We start from the raw sequence: 21,385 nt of genomic DNA, 5'->3' as shown, positions 1-21,385 counted from the left end.
GATTCCTCCTGTTGCTCATTTATAGCCACACCTGCTTCCCCACCCTATTCCTAATTTCTGCCAGATTGATGTCTCTTATATCATTAGCTCACATTATAAATTAGATATGCTTTGAGAAAAATGAATATGTATTATATATAGGATTGTTTTGTTAAATTGAGTCTATGAAAATTACCAACAAAGGCCTCAGTTTAGACATATTTAATGCTTGGCTTTTCCAAATTCAGAATTTATCTATTAATAAAATAAATAATTATTGTATTGATAAAGGCTATTTTAATTTAGCCTACTATATTTCACTGCTGTCCAGAGATGGTTTAAAACCCTGATATAAATACTTCATTTGTGTGTGGTCAGTTGAATACATAGGTTGGATAATAGTGTAATGCCTTTTGCTTTTATACTTTAAATACATACACTCTAAATGGTGCTATCTTTATTCTCTATTGTTTAGCATATTTAGTCAGAGGTAACCAAGTATGAAAAGTTACAAGGAAAGCATTTCTAAAGGAAAGAATTGCCTTTCTTTACTACTTTAATATCTATTCTACGATACTATTTTGTTGCAATGGGAATAAAACTAGGCAAAATAATTTGTAAGGAATTTAGTGTTTTTCCTTTTTAAATTTGTGATTACCAGATTATTTCTGGTTTCCCCCTCTCTTTCCCCTGTCCCTTATAATCTTCTCGTATGATTCTGAATTATTTCTAACAGTGCCTGAATCATTATGGAACATTAGTGTGGATTTTATTTTCTAAGATTCATCTAAGATCTTTAACTCTGTAGTACCATAGTGTGTGATATGCTTTATTTGTGATCCACAGATAGATATAGCTGAAAATTACTATTGTGATTTATCTTATTTCTAGCATCTAATCTATATATTTTATTTTTAAAGAGGCAGTGAGACCATCTCAACACCTTCTTTTTTATTTTGCTCCTTCTTTAATTAAAAGCATACTTATTGACATTGCCAGACACAGCCTGGGTGATAAAGAGATAGAAATAAAACAGAGCCCCAGTGCTTAAGGAGCTTCTGTCCAACAGGAGACATAAGTCAGTAGATGATTACAATAAAATGTGCTGTGACAGGAAAATAAACAGCACATTAGGAAACATTTGTTAGGTGGGCTTTCAACTTCGCCTGCACAGGTGAGAGGAAGCTTTCAGGAGGAGCTTAAGAAAAGATTAGAATTTGTTAAGTTTCATGAGTACAGAAAAATTGAGACCATATTCTTTTCTATATCCCCATTACCTGCCATAGTTCCTAGAAAATAGTGGGCCCCTAATGCATATTTGATGATGGCTGAAAAGCAGAGATGTCTACCTGAATTTTGACAGAGAGTTTTGGAGTGAGTTGAGTGAATAATTGAAGGAAGCAGCATGTACAGAAGTTTTTGTCCCTGGTAAAATCCTCTCCTGAGCCAGAAGGCAATCAATCAATCTGTCAGTCTGTCTTTCTCTCTCTCTATCTCCCTCCCCACCCTCCATAATATCTATAGACTGTGACCGCTGTCTGTTGTTTCTAAGCAAATTGCTATGAGGTCTTTGTGATTTGTCCCAGAAGTTAGACAATAAAACATAATATTTTCAAAATCCCTGTGAAAAGGCCCTTCTGGTCTAAAAATTATGCTCGTTTGTTTTTGTTAAAGATGTTTTTATTGTAGGGGTCCCTCGGTGGCTCAGTCTGTTAAGCGACTACCTTAGGTTCAAGTTTATGATCCCAGGGTCCTGGGATGGAGCCCCGGGTCAGGCTCCCTGCTTAGCAGAGCAGGGAGGCTTCTTCTCCCTCTGCCCTTCCCCACCCCCCATGCGTGCGCTTGCACGCACGATCTCTCTCTTTCTCAAGTAAAGAAATAAAATCTTTTTTTTTAAAGATATTTTTATTGAAGAATAGGGGAAAACAGAAACTTGCTCCTTTCAGTCTTGAAGAAAGTAAAAATGATGTAATTGGACTCCTCATAAAACATTTAACTAATGATGTAAGGGACTTCTGACTGGCTAACATCTTTAGCCTAGAATTTTTTGCCTGGGAAAAAAAGAGGTTGGGCATCCTTCAATTTTCCCTTTCTCCTTACAGTGGTCCCGCTGGCAAAGCCTTGCCTTCAGGTGTCAGGTATCAGGCATTCTCTTTGCTAGACATTCCCAATTGGCAGCTCCACTGTGGAGTCCTGGAGTTTTCAGATGATTTAAGACTTATTCTCCTCAGAAGAGTAAGAGCAGGGATGGTTAATATCCGGTTGTTGCTTGGTACCATATACACGTGGAGAATAAAGGCAGTCAGATTTCTTTGCATTTCTCATGAGGGAGGGGTTATAGTTTTTATGATTAAGAGTCAAAGTAGGGTTTGACCCAGAAAGAAACATTTCTAATATTGGCAAATCATAAATCAGTACAGAAGTAAGACTAAACATGCCTATTTCAGAGATTTCTTGTAGCTTGATATGGCTAGAACAAAAGGTATGAGGAAGAACCTGAGGGATGAGACTAGATCACTAGGCAGGGACCAGATCAGAGAGGATTTTGAAGACTATTAAGTTTTGATTTTTACTGAGGGCAAATTGGAGCTGATAGGGATTTTGACTTTACAGAGATAATAACATGATCAGATTTGTGTTTTAAAAAGTCCACTCAGTTATTAGTGTGGAGGGTGTGTTGGAGAGAACAAAACTAGAGGTAGGGATGTATAGAACATTGCTTCACTTCCTGTGTCTGTGTAACAAAATTACCCCAAAAAATATAATGGTGTAAAGCAATCATTTATTTTGCTGATGGATTTCTTGGTGAGCAATTTGGATAGGCTATAGTGGGGAAGGCTGGTCTGTATAAGTATTCCGTGATATTTGATACCTCTGTAAAAGGCATCACTCCATTATCTTCTGTATGGCAAATTATGATCAGAAGTTTGTTGTAATCCTACCCCCCCCCTTTTTTTTCTGGTTGTTGTCAGATTTTTTTTTTTATCATGGTATGATATTTATCCTGCTTGATGTTTTTTGAGCAGGTTGAATCTGTGTTTTGTTTTATTTTACTAATTATGAAAAATTACCAGCTATTATATCTTCACATATTTTTTCTGTACTTTTTTTTTCTCTTTTCCTCATAGGTGTGTTGGACTGTTTATATTGTCGCATAGCTCTTGAGTGATCTGTTCTCTTTTTTATTCTTGTGTTTTTTAAATTTTTAAAAAGTTTTTGTTTTTGTTTTTTAGTTTACTCTTTGTGTTTCACTGTGAGTGCTTTCTCTTGACTCATTTTCAGGTTGACTGATGCTTTCCTCACTGTGTTGAGTTTACTGATGAGTTTGTCAAAGGCAGTCTTTATCTCTGTTATCATGTTTTTATTTCTAGCATTTGATTTTATTTTCCTTTATGGTTTCCATCTCTCTCTTGAAATTTCCCATTTGTTCTGGCTTTTGGTCCACCTTTTCCCACTAAAACATACTAACTTATTGATCATATTTTAAATTTCCTGCCTGATAATGCCAATAACTTCTTCATATCAATGTTCATTTTTATTTTTTTATTGGTTGACAGTGTGGCCTTTTTTTTTTTCTTGTATGTCTTGTACTTTTTGGTTGAAAGCTAAACATTTTGTGTAGGACAGTAGAAACTGAAGTAAATTTTATTTAGCTTAGAAATTGACATACCTCTTTTTTGTTTTTTCCTAGTCCTTTCATGTATGGGGAGAGCAGTTAAGTTAATCTAGTCAGGGGTTTTGCTGGGCTTGGGTATCAATGCACCATGGGCTTCATATTTCTCTAGCATTACTTTGTGTTCAGGATGGAGGCTGGTTTGCTAGGGTTTTATTCAGTATCTGGTCTGCCTTCAGCTCCAAGTCTTTCATTTGTTTCTGAGCCTTAGACAGGGTCTCTTCTTACTATCTGGCATCTCCCCTAGAAATGGACTCTTTATTTGTTACTTGATAATTACCAGCCTGGCAGTATAGGACGGGGGTGTCATTCTCTGTTGTTCTGATTCAGCCTAAGTGTTACACTAGGGTTGTTTCCCTGGGTCTCTAGAGTATCACATTCTGAGTAATCCTGTCTTATCCCAATGGTGGGGAACCACTAATAGTGAATTCAGGATGTTTTTCTCTTCCTCCTCCTCCAGGGATAGAGGGATTTTTTTTCTCTTCTTTTCCCTCAGCTAGGAGTCTTCACTTGTGCCCTCAGGGCTACCAGGTTTTTTTGTTCTTTCATCAGTGGTTTAAGGTTTTTTGTTCCTTAGGAGAGAGGGAGTGGATGGGGCTTTGTGCTTTTTTCACAGTAGCTGCTTTTCCTCTCCTACAATAAGGAGGCTCTCTCCATTCTCTTGTTTTCCCCCAACTTTTCTTGTGAGCACCCTGTGGGGCATGTGAGGAGTCTGTGAGTAGATGAGCATTCCCCCAATGTTTCTGGCTCCCAGGGATTCTATATTCTCATGCTGGTTCACACTTCGCCTTTAGCAATTTGTTAGACATTTTAGCTAAGTTCTTAGCAGCTTGTATTCCATCTGTCATCTTCTTCAGGAAACCAAGTGCTCATGTCCTGTTTCTCCTTGGAGGTGTCTGTCTTTACTTAGATGAGCTCTCTTACAGGTTCAAGAAGTTTTGTGTTTTTGTAGATTAACTGCCTTTTTCTGTTGTAAGGTTGGAAACAATACTATTTCCAGCTTTTACATCTTATTTGTAAGTCCCTAAATATATAATCACACTATTAAAATGTATCAATTATGATACTTACTAGATTCCTCATATGACCTGAAAGAGCCACAATTCCCACTTTGATTTTCCTTCCGATACATTCCTTTTAAATCTCTGGCTAGAGCCTGATAATTCTTCCTTGCAACACTTCCTTCCCCACCCCAAACATATCTCTAAGGCCTCTTATGAGAGGCACAGTTTAAAATACATTGCTGGGGAAAGGAAATCCCATTTTTAAGAAGTAGCGAAATCTGGGCCCTGTTGTCTGCTCTTCTTATATTAGTTGATTCATGTAAAATCAGTCACTTTTTTTATTAGTTGAATCATCTAAAATCAATCATATTTATCAATCTAAATATTCACTTTTAAAAGGGGATGTTAAAATGTTCATTTTTCTTACAGGGTTGTTTCAAGACTCAAATGAGGTACGGTGTGTAAATAATCTCTGAAAAATGTAAAACTGTATAGAAATTGTGATTTTATTTTGATCTTTTCATATATACTTTCCACTCATGAGTGCATTTATTTTTACCAAGTGGACGAACTATAATCTATCTGACTTCCTGTTTTTGACTTATTTGAATAACTTTTTATTATTGGTTTAAAGATGTGGCAAAGGCCTGAATTGGTTTTTGTTTTAGCAAACTTCTCTACTTCAGAGACTTCCCTGTTTTTCTTTTGTGGTCAGAATTTTCTTTTTCTTTTTTTTTTTTTTTTTTAAGATTTTATTTATTTATTTATTGGAGAGCAAGCGAGAGAGAAACAGCATGAGAGAGGAGAGGGTCAGAGGGAGAAGCAGGCTCCCCACTGAGCCGGGAGCCCGATGTGGGACTCGATCCCAGGACCCCGGGATCATGACCTGAGCCGAAGGCAGTCGCTTAACCAACTGAGCCACCCAGGCGCCCTGTGGTCAGAATTTTCTTATCCCAAATTATGTCTTTTTAACTTTATTTCTTTTTTGTTTCTAATAAGTTTGTTTTAATTTTTCCAGGCATCTTGTCATTAGGTGTTTTTAAGAACTTCTCTGAAAAAAACTATCTCATTTATTCATAAATTTTTTGGAAAATTTGGTGACTCCATGGCTGTTATAGGAGAAAGTTGAGCTTGGTTAACAAGTATTTACCAAGTACTCATGTACTTGTACTTCGGATGTCAGTAATCGTTCTTCATAGGGAATTAGCAACTAAGATGTTCTGCACCAGTATGGTGGCAAATACAGAGAATGACTAGACTCAATATCTCCATGTACCACTACTTCCTTCTTCATAGAAATGTTGTTCCAGGTTTCCTTCTTTTCCTTCCTTTGCCCTGAACCCTTTTCCCAACTCACATTTCAGTTTGTTCTATTTCAAGCAGTATTTTTTCCCTCATATGTACATACTTGGTTTAGTTATTATGCTAAAATCTTTCTCTTTTGCTCATCCTCTTATATATAAAGAACCTCAAACAACCCTAATCAGAAATTAGAAGGCTCTGAATACCATTACTAGTTTACTTGTGTTAAGAATGAAATATTCATACATTTAATGGAAATGAGACAAAATATAGTATTAGCCTGTGGCAGGGAGTGCTAGGAACACCCCAAAATTCAATGATTTGCTAGAAAGACTCACAGAACTCAGCATATAGTCATACTCAGTGATATGATTACTACAGCAAAAGCTATTACAAAGAAAAAAAAAAACGCAGGGGAAGGAGGGAGGAAAAGGGAAAAAGGTCACAGGAGGAAGTCTGGAGGAATCCAAATTTAAGCTTCCAAGAGTCCTTTCTTAGTAGAGTCACACAAGTTACACTGAATTACTCCAGCAGCTACTTGTGATAACAAATGTGAAATGTCCACCAGGGAAGCTCATCTGAGCTCAGTGTCAAAGGTTGTTATGAGGGACTAGTCATGTAGGCACCCTCTGCCTAGTATATTCCAAAATTCAGACTCCTAGAAAGAAAGCATATGTTTAGTAAAAACCATATTGTTAAAAACAAAACAAAACAAAACAAAAAAACATATTGTTTGTACAGGGGCACCTGGGTGGCTCAGTTGGTTACGCATCTGCCTTCAGCTCTGGTCATGATCTCAGGGTCCTGGGATCCAGCCTCGCATTGGGCTCCCTGCTCAGCGAGGAGCCGGCTTCTCCTGCTCCCTCTGCTGTTACCCCTGCTCGTGCTTTCTGGCTCTCTCTCTCTCTCTCTCTCTCTCTCTCTCGGTCTCTGTCAAATAAATAAATACAATCTTAAAAAACAAAACAAAACACCATATTGTTTGTACAAACAGTTTAGGCATAGTGAGCCATCATTTTGTGAATGTTGAGAACCTTCCTGAAATAAAAATTCCCAGAAACCAGCCAAAGGCCAACCTTACACACAGGAGGTCAACCTCAAGTCTGCAATGTTAACTTTTTTTTTTTTTTCCACACTGCAGTTAGACTTTGAGGGTCCTAGAAAGCATCCAGAAGTTCTATTCAGAATCAATACTCTATTCAGATTCAGAACTCTGGTATGTTTCCTCATGTTCTGCTAATTGAATAGACACTAGCATTTGTTACAAGCTATTATAATATTAGGAAATAATTTTCTATTACTTTTCACCTCATAGTATTTTTATTATTATGAGTTTAGAAGGCTTTTATACAAAACCTGGAAATTTCATAACAAGTTTTTTTTTTAATATAAAACTTCTAATTTTCAAACAACTGATTTGCAGATGAAATTTTAGAATAAAACCTAGTTTTAGGATTTTCTTAATTGTAGTATGCAGAAAAGGAAAAAATTACAGTAGCTTGGATTCATTGGGGGGAAGGCTTTAAGAAGGAAATTGAAATTGAACTGAAGGGGGTGGGGGTGGGAGGACCTAGGATATGCCAGTGAACCCAAAAAGCATGACTAAGAGAAGACTGAGGATGCGGTGGGTCGGAGAGGTAGTTGCGTACTGTTACTCTGAAGTAAACATAAACTCACAATTACTTTTTGCATCAGTCCTCTTGAGACACAGATGCCTGATCCATGTATTTTCTGTTTTTGTAGATTCTAAACTATTTCTGGGATGACCTACTTTTCTTATTTAATAGTCTGTATGAAGTATAAGTATATATACTTATATATACATATATTATATATACATATATAAGTATATATAGTATATAGGTATAAGTAATATATTTTATATTTTTATATTTATAAATTTTTATATATTTTTTATATTTTTATATTTTATATTTCTTATTTCTTATATATAGTATATATACTTATATAGTATATAAGTATAAGTAATATATTTTATATTTTTATATTTTATATTTCTCTTTTGTTATATTTCATAATCTTAAACTACTTAACTCATAGGGTTGTTTTGAAGATTTAGTAAGATATGTGAAAAAGATATGTGAAAGTATTTATAGCCATCATTTAAAAAATTATAACTGTCTCATCCTAATGAGTTAGATTAGACATACACTTAACATATAATTTTTATTATGTATAGAATTTCTGGGCAGAGTAATATTATATATCTTCCTCAGTTTGCTTTTACTTGTTCTCCTACTACCTGACTGAAGACTCATACCAGAAGGTCTTCTTGCTGCTAAATATTATAGTTATTTTATTTTATAGTGTAGGTGTCTAGCATTTATGTATGTGTTGGTTTTAGTTTTCGTGCTTCTTCATATCATGTAGGTTCTTTATTTGGCCTTTGTTTCTGATGTTTTCCTCTGGCGCACCACTCAACTATTTGGAGGGCAACTTTTATAAAAATAAATCTTCTGTACTTCTGTTTCCTTGCAATATATATATTTTTAAGGTTTAAATAGAATTTAAAAGGGTTGTCAGTTACAGGATAGCAAAGCTATATAACAAAAGTTCTTTCTTTGTGCTAATAAGAGGTAGAAAATATTTCATGAGTGCCTAGTGCCTAGCCTAAAGCTGCCTAACACATTGTAATTATGTATTAATATTTGACTTACTGTGAAAAATTGAGTATATTATCTAATGCTTTCAAATGTAAGATATATTGTAAGAACTCTTAGAAATTCAGCCAAATAATCATTGTCTAATAATACAGTAAATCTCTTGGTAAACATCTAGATGAGGCATTAAAAATTTTAGACCAAATATTTGAATATGTCACTGATCACTACAAAAAAACCACCTAGCTATTAATGAATCCTCAATGTTTGGCTGATTTATTCCCTTTTCTCCAGATTTATGATGTATGTAGAAATATCCTTAAAGTTCATTAAGTAATACATATTAATGGTACACTGACTAACCTGATTCAAATTACTTTTTAACCATAGAGACTGCTATGATGTAGTTATTATACTTAAAAATTCAGTATTCAAATACTATATTTAGTATCTGGTGTATTAACACTAGTTAGTAGAAAACTGCATTTGGTGAAGCTGGATGTGAAATAAGAAATTCTTAGCTAGAAAATTACTATGGGGACACCTGGGTGGCTCAGTTGGTTAAGGTCTGCCTTCGGCTCAGGTCATGGTCCCGGGGTCCTGGAATCGAGTCCCGCATTGGGCTCTCTGCTCCGCCGGGAGCCTGCTTCTCCCTCTGCCTCTGTCTCTCATGAATAAATAAATAAAATCTTTAAAAAAAAAAAAAAGAAAAAAGAAAATTACTATGGGTGGAAACTTCTGGAATGACAAGGGCATTTGGTAGATAATTATGAGCAGAAATGCCATTTGTTCTGTTTAAAAGCCAAGAAACGATAGCTTAGTAATAGTTTTTATAACTATTCCCAGTAATCTTATATATTCTAAAACTCACTGGGTAGTGATAGGAAGCCATGTTTCAGATGGAAAGTGTGTCGAAGTGTCTACTTTTTAGGATGAAGGAGAAACATACATGTGGATAGCACCTATTTATGTGTTTGATTAACTAGTTTTCAGAATAGTTCCTTCATTTGTTATTTTAAAATATTATCTATATGTTAAAATAGGATGGTAATATATCTGATCATATGTGTTCACTATCAAATGTCAAAAATCATTACAAAATTTTCCTTACACTTATTTGTGTCACTTGTATATATTCTGTAAATGAGAGATGTGTGTTAGAGAATTATACTGTTTAATAGAAGTCTAATACAAAAATTGAGTACATATACATTAGGTTTAATATAAACTATTCTCAGAAGAATGCTTGCTTTTTTGAATTTAGAAGAATATATATTGAACCAAATATTTTTAAATGATTAAAATGGAAGAAGTATCCTCTTTGGTACCATGAATTGTTTAAAGTATGATTTCATCAAAAAAGAGAACTTAATTTTGTTAACTATTTGATTTTATTTTTAATATATTTTTTAAAGTTTGTAAAGAGAAAAAACTGGCAACTCATAGACCTGAACCCTAAACAAAGAGGAATACTTTTGTCTTGTGATGTTGGCTTTTCTTAGACAAAACAACCAGAGCTTTAACTTAATACTTAAACAAACTGCTCTTATAGTTCAAGGGAAAATCTATTTACTTTGAGATTCAGTTTGTTAAGAAGCCCTTTGAAAAAGTGGGGAAGAGCAAAGCCTTTGCTGAGACAGAACTTGATTACTACTGATAAGGACATTTCTATATTTTTGATCTAGCAAGCTTTACATCTAAATTTCTGAATTGAAAAAATTTTGAGTTAGAATTTATAGCTAGAATAAAGTTTAAATTAATCCAGGTATTTGTTTTTGAAACAATTATATGACCTTCTCATGTTTTAGATTGCTTTTCTGTATATATCCTTGCTTGAAAGGAGCCAATCAAATGGGAAATATTGAGACAAGGCACAGAGAAAGACTGCATTATAAGAATAAGACTACTCTTTTTAGATTTTTCTGTAAAACATAAAACATACTTTATCTCCTTATACTCATATATGTAAAAAGAAATCATTGTACTATGCTGAATTTTAGGCAACAAGTAGCTGTAAGTAATAGATTTTCCCAAACAGAAACATTTTCTTCTGTCTTCCATGGGCAAAAGTCATCATTTTTTCTCTCTACTGTTTTGGTTTGTTTTTTTTAAAGATTTTATTTATTTATATGACAGAGAGAGACACAGCAAGAGCGGGAACACAAGCAGGGGTAGTGGGAGAAGGAGAAGCAGGCTTCCCTTGGAGCAGGGAGCCCGACGCGGGGCTCGATCCCAGGACCCTGGGATCATGACCTGAGCTGAAGGCAGATGCTTAACGACTTGAGCCACCCAGGCGCCCCTCTCTCTACTGTTTTTAAAAGGCTGAAATTGAATTTTTCAACTTAGTAGTTACTCTTACTCTCGCTGGATCTTTCCTCTTGGCTCTGAAGGCTCCTATTAACATGGTACAGCCTCCACAAAATTGTAAGGTATAAAGTAACAGATTTTTAGGGCTAAAAATGACTTTTTGGGTCATCTAGTCAAACACCTTCATTTTATATTTAACCCAGATGTCAGTTCAAGCCTTCTGCCATTCTGTGGCGCCATTGTTACACATATCCTCAAGGATTATATGCTTATGGATACTTCCAGTTTCAAATTTTGGGCCTCAGGGACTCTTAATCTTACTTGCACTTTATTCATTAATCCTTTTCTGTTTATTATAGACCTTGGCAATAAATGCTGTGATTGAATTGTAATCAGTTGGTGCCCATCAGGTAGTAGGCCATTAATGTACCTACGAGAACCGGAGTAGCGGACTGTATATTTGACTTATAAAATCTGTGTTGTTTTTTTTTAAGATTTTATTTATTTTTTTATTTGAGAGGGAAAGAGAGAGAGCTCATGCAGGCATGAGTGGAGGAGCGGTAGAGGGAGAGGGAGAGAGAATCTCAAGCAGGCTCTGCTGAGCATGGAGCCTAGGGTGGGGGGCCTTGACCCCATGACCCTGAGATCATGACCTGAACTGAAACCAAGAGTGGGACGCTTAACCAACTAAGCCACCCAGGCACCCCTAAAATCTATGTTTTTACTTAATTTTCTCCTGGATTACTTGGTGTTCTAGGTAGAAAAGCAGAATATTTTGTATTTGGTCTATATTTTTTCTTTCATTTTTAGATTTAAGATATTAAGTGATATAAAGACCCCCATTATGAACATAATTGTATTGAAGATTATCTTTAATCATTTATGCCTTAAAAAAATAGGATACTGGGATAATGGTGAAACTAGAAGCTGAGCTCTATAAAATCACCATTGGGTGTTAACATATGGTATCATTGTTTTTTTGTTTTGTTTTTGTATTTGTTTTGTTTTTTTAAGTAGAAGGCGAAAGATTTATTCAATCTGAAGAGAAACCAGAGTATAACATATGGTGTCATTGTATGTCCTTGCCTTCTATTCACAAAACACTTTCTCTCCTCACTTACACATGGGAATTTTTTTTTTGGAGAATCTCAGTTAAAATATTGTGCCTTATAAATACTTTAACATTGAACAGACACATATTTGATGTAATATGCTAGGCCTGAAACTATACTTAAGATATCTATGTTGTCGTTGGCATCATCATCATCATGTCTAATAAGATATCAGTCTCTCTCATCCACAACCAATTTACCAGGGTTACATAATAATTGTTATACAAAACAGAAAAACAATAAAATGTGGGGATATGAAAATACAAGATTGGGAGACTAGACACAGTGATGCCCTTTTACCAGTTAAAATTTAAGATTTGCAGTGTGAAATCAGAACATAGAAAACCAGTATGTGGGCCCCTGGGTGGCTCAGTCAGTTAAGCATCTGCCTTCAGTTCAGGTAATGATCCCAGGGTCAAGCCCGGCATTGGGCTCGCTGCTCTGCGGGGAGCCTGCTTTTCCCTGTCCCACTCCCCCTGCTTGTGCTCTCTTCTCTTTCTGTGTCAAATAAATAAATAAATCTTAAAAAAAAAAAAACAAAATCAGTATGTATTTTGATTTTGCATTGGGTATCTTTTGGTTGAGGTGTCACCTTCTTTATCCTTCTTCCTTCCAGGTCTGGCTCAGTAGGTACTCAGTAAATGTTCATGAGCTTGAGTTGAATTTGAAGTTAACATGGCTGATGGTGTTTGACTGTCCACCTGAACAAAGCCAAGAGTATGACCTAATATACGTTCTCCACTGTTTTGGATATATTACTCTGATTCTGTTTCATCTCCTACCAGCACAGCCTCTTTCTTTTTTTTTCCTTGTAATTGCTATACAATTAGACAGATTTCTCTTTAAAAAGAAATAAACAGTAGTAAACCATTTCTGTAGTTCTGCTTTAATATCTTGATTTATAGACTATAATTTAATAGAAATATAGGCATTTTTATTCTATGAAAAGCCTCTTAATCCAACCACATACCACCTCTTCCCCAAAATTCAAATTTTCAAAATGAAAACCAAGAAGTAGTAATTTTTGTTTTATAGAAAATTTCTTCAAGGCGTATTGAAATGCTAAGCTTTCTTAATACATTAAATGTTATTTCTAGAACATTGACTCAACTAGAGGGCAGATAAACTGAAAACCAAGTTGTTGATTTATTGCCAAATTAAGATCAGAAATTAAGATAAAACATCTCTTAAATTAAAAAATTATACTTACAGTAAGTTCTTATGAATACATCTACAGTGCAGAAGAGGCCTATTTGTAATGTATTTTGTTGTGAACTTAATGACTATATGTTATAATTAATTTAAAAATTGTTGCTGGCAGTTGGTCAGGACAGACACTGGCAAAACTATTCACCAGGTAGTATCTTGGTGCTGTTTGACAGCTTCCCTTCCTTATTGTGAAAGCCTTTCTCTGAGGCTCCAGGTGCTATTTTTACTCTTAGCTACTTGAAACTGTAGGGTAGAACCCATATCTTTTATAACCAGAATATGTCCACCACTATGGATGTAACAGAAACAGAAACAGCTAAGATGAGGACAGAAACAGCTAAGATTAAAATTTAAAAACATAATCAAGTTACTCATCTTTAAATCATCCTTAATGAGGTCTGTACATTTTAATGTAATGTGACTTCTCCTTTTTCCTTTGTCAATCCTCCTCTTACACCTTAACACTCAGAATTGCCGTGCTAATTTTTCTCTTTTGCCCTCGTAATTGATTTTATTGTCCTCATTAGGATGACTCTCCAGTCCCTCTCAAGCTTTAACCTTACTTCTCCAGTTGGTCTATTGGACCTTTATACTTGTATATCATTCTGCCACTTTAAACTCAATGATTTAAAAATAATTAAAATCTCCCTACACCTAGCCAAACCTAAACAAACAAAACTTTATGAAAAAACAGTAAGAAACTTTTTTGTCCCTTCTAGCATTCATAATTCTATTTCCGATGTCATCTTTCTTCTATTCTTCCAGGATTTAAAGCCGACATTTGACTCTTCCCTCTCTCTGCCAACATCCTCTAAATGATCTTTTGCCTCTTGCCACCTTCCCTGCTGCCAGACTAATAGTTCCCAAATTACTGCTTTAATCAAGTAATTCCTCTACTCAAAAATGTTTAGTGATATCTTAGTACTTTCAGGAAGACATCCAGATTTCCTTACCTGACATTAAGTTTTCTGATTATCTGCTTCTATTCTCTGCTCATTAAGTTTCAACTCCCATGTACTTCAGCCAAGTTTGCTTGCAGATTTTCCTGTGTATATACATTAAAGCTATGCTCAAACCCATTACTTTTAAAAAGTCGAGCTCTTTCTCAGTCACAAGGCTTTGGAAGTATTTCCCTGATGTTTTCCCTGATATTCTCTGAACCTCTTAAACGTAATCCATCCTTTGGGCTCCTATCCTAGATACCATTTTCTTCATAAGGCCTTTCTTGATTACTTCAAAGGATATATTTTTATATAGGACTTATCTTTTACTTATGCATATATAGCAATGGCTATGAACAAAAATAAATTTTAATTATTGGCATAATTTGTTACCACTATGTAGTTGTAAACTTCTAGTACCTAGCACAATGCCTAGTACATTTCATATAAGCATTTAATATATAGGGCATGATTAGTTATTTTGGTGTACTTAATTTGAGTAGAAGACAGTATAGTATAATTACCAAAAGTAACCAGTATCTTTGGAGTCAGACAGATGGATGGATAACAGGTTTATATGTAGATTCTACCATTTCTATGCCATGTGGCTATGGAACATAAGCAGTATGTCAGTAAACCTCTCTGAGGCTCATTTCCTGATCTTTAAAATAAAAAGTGAATTTTTATTAAAGTATAGTGCATACACACACACACAGAAGTTATAAACATGTATAAATATCTTTAATTCCTTCAACTTCTTACTTACTTTGTGCTGATAGATTTTTTTCCCGAAGATTATTTATATATTTTATCATGGAGAGCAGATTTATTTCACCAAAGTTGATTGATTGGCCCATTTTTCATTGAGGAACATGCATAGGAGAGTATGATAGCAGAGAGAAGCAGTATCAGAGAAGATAGTCTTACCTTTGGGGTCTTTCCCTTGCCAAGAAGTGATGGCAAGAAGTTCATCCCAGGTCAGTGTTACTTCTTGACTGCCTCTTTGTATCTTCTTCCTTTTGGCCAGACTGAGTGAGTGGGTCATGTATGGGAAAAATGTAAGTTGTTTTTTTTTTGTAAGGTATTATGATAATAAATAATTAGAAATTAATTTTTGCCTGATATATTCTAGAGTCTATTCCTAGAGTGTTCTCAGGTAACAGTGTCTTTAGTGACCAGAGTTCTTTAAAGTTTTAATTTTTTAATTTTAATTTTAATTTTTTTTAGAGAGTGTATGCACACATGCAGGAGCAGGGTGGGGAGGGACAGAGGGAGAGGGAGAGAGAGAATCTTAAGCAGGCTCCATGCCCAGTATGGAGCACGAAGTGGGGGTCGGTCTCACAACCCTGCGATCATGACCTGAGCTGGAAGCAAGGCAGATGCTAACCAGCTGAGCCACCCAGGTGCCCTTTGTTTTGTTTTTTAACATAGCAATCTATTGACAGTTCACATAGCTGATTATTTAAATAGATTCCATTTTCATTATGTAGTACCCCTTTAATATATTAAAATTTCCCCTCAATTTTTAAAAACTGAAGTGATGTCTAGAACCAAATTGCAATGACAGGAAGGTCATTACTATTTTGATTTTGTGCTACAACGATTCTGGATAACTTAGGAAGGTATTCAAGCATTCTAGGTAACTAGTTTGACATAATGGATGGCTATTCTTGAGCATGTGTAAAATGAAGACTTTTTTTTCAAAGGGCATTTTATGTCTGTTTCCAGTTAGGTTCCTTGGACATATTTTCAACCATTCAGAAGTTAATTTATAAATATATTTATCCAGTTGTGAATCAGTGGGTTTGTCAATAGTCTTATAAAGGCAGATTTTACTAATAATCAAATTTTCATCTGCATTAGGAAGAATCCCAGTGATATTTTTGAGGGAGCTGTAGTATCATCACACATTCTTTTAAATCTGTGAAGTAAGGTATCCTTCTGGTTGAATTTGGGTTTGTTTTATTAAGATTTTTTTTTTTTTTTTTTTTGCGAGAGAGAGAATGAGAGACAGAGCGCATGAGAGGGAGGAGGGTCAGAGGGAGAAGCAGACTCTCTGCCGAGCAGGGAGCCCGATGCGGGACTCGATCCCGGGACTCCAGGATCATGACCTGAGCCGAAGGCAGTCGCTTAACCAACTGAGCCACCCAGGCGCCCGAATTTGGGTTTGTTTTAAATACTTGTGGTTAAAACATTGTTCTTAAGTTTGTTCATAAGTAATAAATTCCAGATTTTAGAATGAATGGAGGTATCTATGTAAAGGAGTGTCAGCCTGCAAAAAGGACCAGACAGAAAAGCATCATTTTTTTTTAAATTGAGGTATAATTGACATATAACATTATATTAGTTTTAGGTGTACAATGTAATAATTTGATATTTGTATATATTGAGAAATAATCACCACTATAAGTAGTTAACATCTGTCATCACGCATAGTTACAATATTTTTTCTTGTCATGAGAACTTTTAGGATCCACTCTCTTAGCAACTTTAAATTAAGAAAACATCATTCTTTTTTTTGTGGTTTCATTATAACAAAAATATTGTTGGTAGGTTGGAAAGAGTTTCTAACTTTGTCAGTTGTAAGTAATATATTTAATTTTGAAAGGAAGTATGCATTCTAGTGTTACATTGCAGAAGAGCTATATAAAATGATTAATAGTATATAGAAAATACATTTAAGATAAAATAAAGATAAAGCAAAATACTTTTTAATATTTCATGTAACCATCTTGAATTTTAGTTTATGTACTTCATAAAGAAAAAAAATGTTAATAGAGAAAGATCATATGAGTAAAGGAGTAAGGTACAAAATGGTAAGCACTGTCTGAATAGCTACCAAAGAAGAGAAGTCTAAAAAAAAATAATGAGATCTATAGTAAGTAGATGCTTACAAGGAAAGAATGGTCATAGACACAGATTTTTCTGCTTTTTCTTTTCTCATTTTTGCTATCAGTATGTTTTATGATTTACTTTCAGTTGTATAAATTACTTTTGTAAATTTGCAATTTACTCTTGTAACTTACATTTTATAATCTTTCTCATTCTTAAATATTCTGCTTCTCTTTTATCTAGTTTCTTCTCTTTTCCTTTTTTTACATTTCCCCTTTCGCATTCTTTCTTTTAAATTGCTTTCCACACCTTTTTTTTAAGTTTATTTATTTATTGATTTTTAGTGATCTTTACACTCAATATAGGGCTCAAACTCACAACCTCGATATCAAGAGCCCCACATTCTTCCAACTGAGCCAGCCAGGCATCCCACTTTCCACACCTTTAGTACTTTTTATCTTTGGCCCTTTTCTTTGTTCTTATTAAATTTGCACACATTTAAAAAAATCTAGTAGACGCCAGGCTGGTTCAATTGGAAGAACATGGGACTCTTGATTTCGGGGTTGTGAGTTCAAGCCTCACGTTGGTTATAGAGATTACTTAAAAAAATCTAGAGGGGCACTTGAGTGGCTCAGTCATTGGGCATCTGCCTTTGGCTCGGGTCATGGTCCCAGGGTCCTGGGATCAAGCCCCACATCGGGCTCCCTGCTCAGCGGGGAGCCTGTTTCTCCCTCTTCTACTCCCCTTGCTTGTGCTCTCTCTCTCACTGTGTCTCTCTCTGTCAAGTAAATAAATAAAATCTTTAAAAAACAATCTAGAAACAATTTAAATTCAATCATATAGCATCTCTTTATAAGTAAAATTTATTTTCTAATTAACATAATAGGCCAGTGTGGTTTTTGTAATGCCACTCTGCTCCTTTCCAGGCACTGAAATTCTTTGGGATGTTGGAGTGGCAAGCAAGAACAATGACGAGAGTACTTCACAGAATGGTGTCAGGGTGGGTGGGACTCTTGTGCTCTGTAATTCAAGCAGCCTCGTATTCTTATTTGGAAGTAAGTCAGTAATGTGGGATCTTTGACCTGTTATTTAGTCTATACAAATGTAATTGCTGAATACGGGAGAATTTAATTTAAATGAGTAATTATAAAATTATGATATGCTCTTATTTTTGAAAAGTTTGTAAGTGTACTCTTGGTCTATCTACCTGGATTTAAATCCCAGTTGAATCATTTACAAACTGTCTCATTTGGGGCATGTTTCTTAATCCCTCTAAATCTTCTTTTTTTCTCTTAAACGGGGCTAATAATATGTATGTAATAGAGGTATTAGGATTAAATATGATAATTTATATGATGACTGTGCTTACTGTGATTAGCACAGAGTAATGTATAGAGTTGTTGAATCACTATGTTGAACACCTGAAACTAAAGTAACACTGTAGTTTATACTTCAAAAAAAATTTCAAAAATATGATTAATTCATATAATGTTTTTAGCACAATCTGGTATATAGCTGTCTAGTCAATGAAATGATTGCATTTAATAATGTTAGCTGCTACCTCCGCTATTGCTATTATAACTAATACCCTACTATTTTTATTAAGTTATTATATTACATTTGAAACTTCATCTCAACATGAGGCAAAAGAGGTGGAAAGGATATAATAATTTATGTAAGGCTACTATTAAACCTTTTTGGCTCAACAAGTTATGTGGAAATTGTAATTTTTATATGGGAATATATCAGATTTATTGGTTTTTCAGGACAAATGACTTTTCCCTCCTTCTTATTTTATTCTTATACTTTTTTTTCTCTTTGCAAGCCACTACACTGGATATTTTAAGTTTATTCTTCTCAATTCTTATTTTATATGTAAACTAGTCACCGACAGCCACTGTTTTGGTGTGATTTCAGAGCCACTTAAAAATAAATAGCATTGGGGCGCCTGGGTGGCTCAGTCGTTAAGCATCTGCCTTCAGCTCAGGTCGTGATCCCAGGGTCCTGGGATCGAGCCCCGCATCGGGCTCCCTGCTCAGCGGGAAGCCTGCTTCTGCCTCTCCCACTCCCCCTGCTTGTGTTCCCTCTCTCGCTGTGTCTCTCTCTGTCAAATAAATAAAAATAAAATCTTTAAAATAAATAAATAAATAGCATTGTGTTTTCACTATACAATGTTATTTTGAAGAAATCATATTGTATTTTCTCTCTAAATAATCTACAACTTTTAAGTAATCTTTAAATGTTGAAAATTTTTCACTTAAAGGCATATAAACATATCATCTGATTTGATAAATATTTACCAATATAAAAGTGTTATGGTAAGAAACGAAAGGAGTCTCTTTAAAGCCAGTGAGTCGATGAAAATGTACCATGTTAAGCAGTACAGGAAGGGAGCTCAGATTAGTTTAGCATGGTAGTTTAACACTGGGAAACTGAACACCCTACTGATTAATGTAGCTCCAATTGAAGAGTGATGTTTTTCCTTGCTCAGCAGAGACAGGCATGTCTCCTGCACAGGTGCCAAGAGTCAGAGATAGATAAAAGATAAGAGAACTTCCAGACTCACAACAGAAGCAGAAAAAAATTAATACAAATTCCAAGTAGACTCATATAAATGGAAAAGTTTGAGGGGAGAAGTTCTAAAGTCAGTGTGCATCCAGACATCTAGACTAGGGTGGAACCCACAGCTCAAAAGGGAATCAGATAAGGCCAGGTCTAGGACTTTGCCTCTTTGCCTCGAATATTTTCTTTTTTCAGTCTAGTGTGTAGAGTTTTGTGATTGGTGGCTATATCACAGCTTCGAGATTTGATAAGTAATTCTAAAGGTTGTTTTTGGTTCCTCTCAGTTAATCTTGAGAAGAATTTTTTTAAAACGTCCTTCAGGTGTTCATTAGAAACACATGAATCTAGGTGGACTCTACTTAGATTTAATGTAGTTTCATTTAGAACTCTGGTTAGTATCCTGAATTAATTACCCATAGCACATCAAGTTTGTCATCAAATGCCAAACTAAAGGGTAGTAAAGAAGTTCAGGGTGCTTTTCCAAAGTGCAGCTGTCTAGTCAATGAAATGATTGCATTCAGGAAAGTATTTGAGAGAAGTTTATAGTTTAATCTTTCCTGGACTGATTTTTAAGAAAATAAGTTTAATCTCACATTACAAAAACAGAAAAACAAGACAAACCCACTTTAATTAAGTTCCAAGAGGATAAGCAAACTTATTAATTAAATGTTTAGGGGCACCTGGGTAGCTCAGTCGGTTAAGCGTCTGCCTTCAGCTCAGGTCGTGATCTCAGGGTCTTGGGATCAAGCCCTGAGTCAGGCTCTGTGTGCACCTTGGAGTCTCCTTGAGGATTTTCTCCCTCTCCCTTGGCCCCTCCCCCTGCTTATGTTCTCTTCCTCACTCTCTCTCTCAAATAAATAAATAAAATCTTAAAAAAAAAATAAAAGTTTAGTCACATTATAGCTGACATGTTAATCTTAGGTTACATTTATGATATGGCATATATAATAGTGATAACGTATTTTTATGTTTACATATAAGCCTTATATAATCAGTGTGCAGAACATATATGTATTTTTATATTAAATGTATCATGACTTTATATTTTAAGGCACTTTAAAGGTATTTTTTAAATTTTGTCGCTTTTTTATTTGTATTGCATTGTATTTATTATATTTATTTTGAAATTAAGACAAGGGATGGGGGCACCTGAGTGGCTCAGTCAGTTAAGCGTCTGCCTTCGGCTCAGGTCATGATCCTGGGGTCCTGGGATCGAGCCCCAAGTCGGGCCCCCTGCTCAGTGGGGAGCTTGCTTCTCACTCTCCCTCTGCCTGCCGCTCTCTCTCTCCGTCAAATAAATAAATAAAATCTTAAAAAAAAAAAAAAGACAAGGGATAGGAACATATTCCCTAATTATAGCTTTTTGTGTGAAAATATAATCTACTTTATGATAATGTACTTTCTAGTTCTGAACTAGGTAGAATTTGTGGTCAGTGGCTGAATTTGAGATACTCTCCCACCTGACCCCCCTGATCTCATAAGATAGAAGTTAATTTTTCACTCATATAAATGTCTGGGCTGATTTGAGGGCCCCACAGTAGCAGAAAATCAGGCTTTTCCTTTCTTGTTGCTGTGCCAGCTTCAGCACAGTCTTTATCTAATGGTCCAGTTTTACTTGTATTCCAGTCAGCTAGAAAGAGGAAAGAAGGGATAGGAGAGGGCATACCCTTTTCATTGAAAGGAATGACCTAGAAGTTGTACATATCACCAATGTTCAGATCTCATTGGCCAGAACTTAGTCATATGCCATCTCTAGCTATAGGAGAGGCTGGGAAATTTAGTCATCGTCGTCGTCGTCTTCTTCTTCTTCTTCTTCTTCTTCTTCTTCTTCTTCTTCTTCTTC

General features: G+C 35.2%; 1 protein-coding gene and 1 long non-coding RNA gene across 5 annotated transcripts in view; both read left to right on the top strand.

Moving 5' to 3' along the window:
• The window catches only part of SSBP2 (single stranded DNA binding protein 2), a 288,641-nt gene that overhangs the window by 115,902 nt on the left and 151,354 nt on the right, over positions 1 to 21,385 (top strand). The window lies entirely within an intron of this gene.
• LOC118016957 lies at positions 1,823 to 18,112 on the top strand. The gene is made up of 2 exons (XR_004680984.1): positions 1,823 to 5,108; positions 17,907 to 18,112. It is a non-coding gene; the product is annotated as an uncharacterized LOC118016957 (long non-coding RNA).

This window comes from Mirounga leonina, unplaced genomic scaffold (assembly GCF_011800145.1).
Source record: "Mirounga leonina isolate KUSES-001 unplaced genomic scaffold, KU_Mleo_1.0 Mir_168, whole genome shotgun sequence".
Lineage (NCBI taxonomy): Eukaryota > Metazoa > Chordata > Mammalia > Carnivora > Phocidae > Mirounga > Mirounga leonina.
This window is presented reverse-complemented; position numbering and strand designations above follow the sequence as displayed.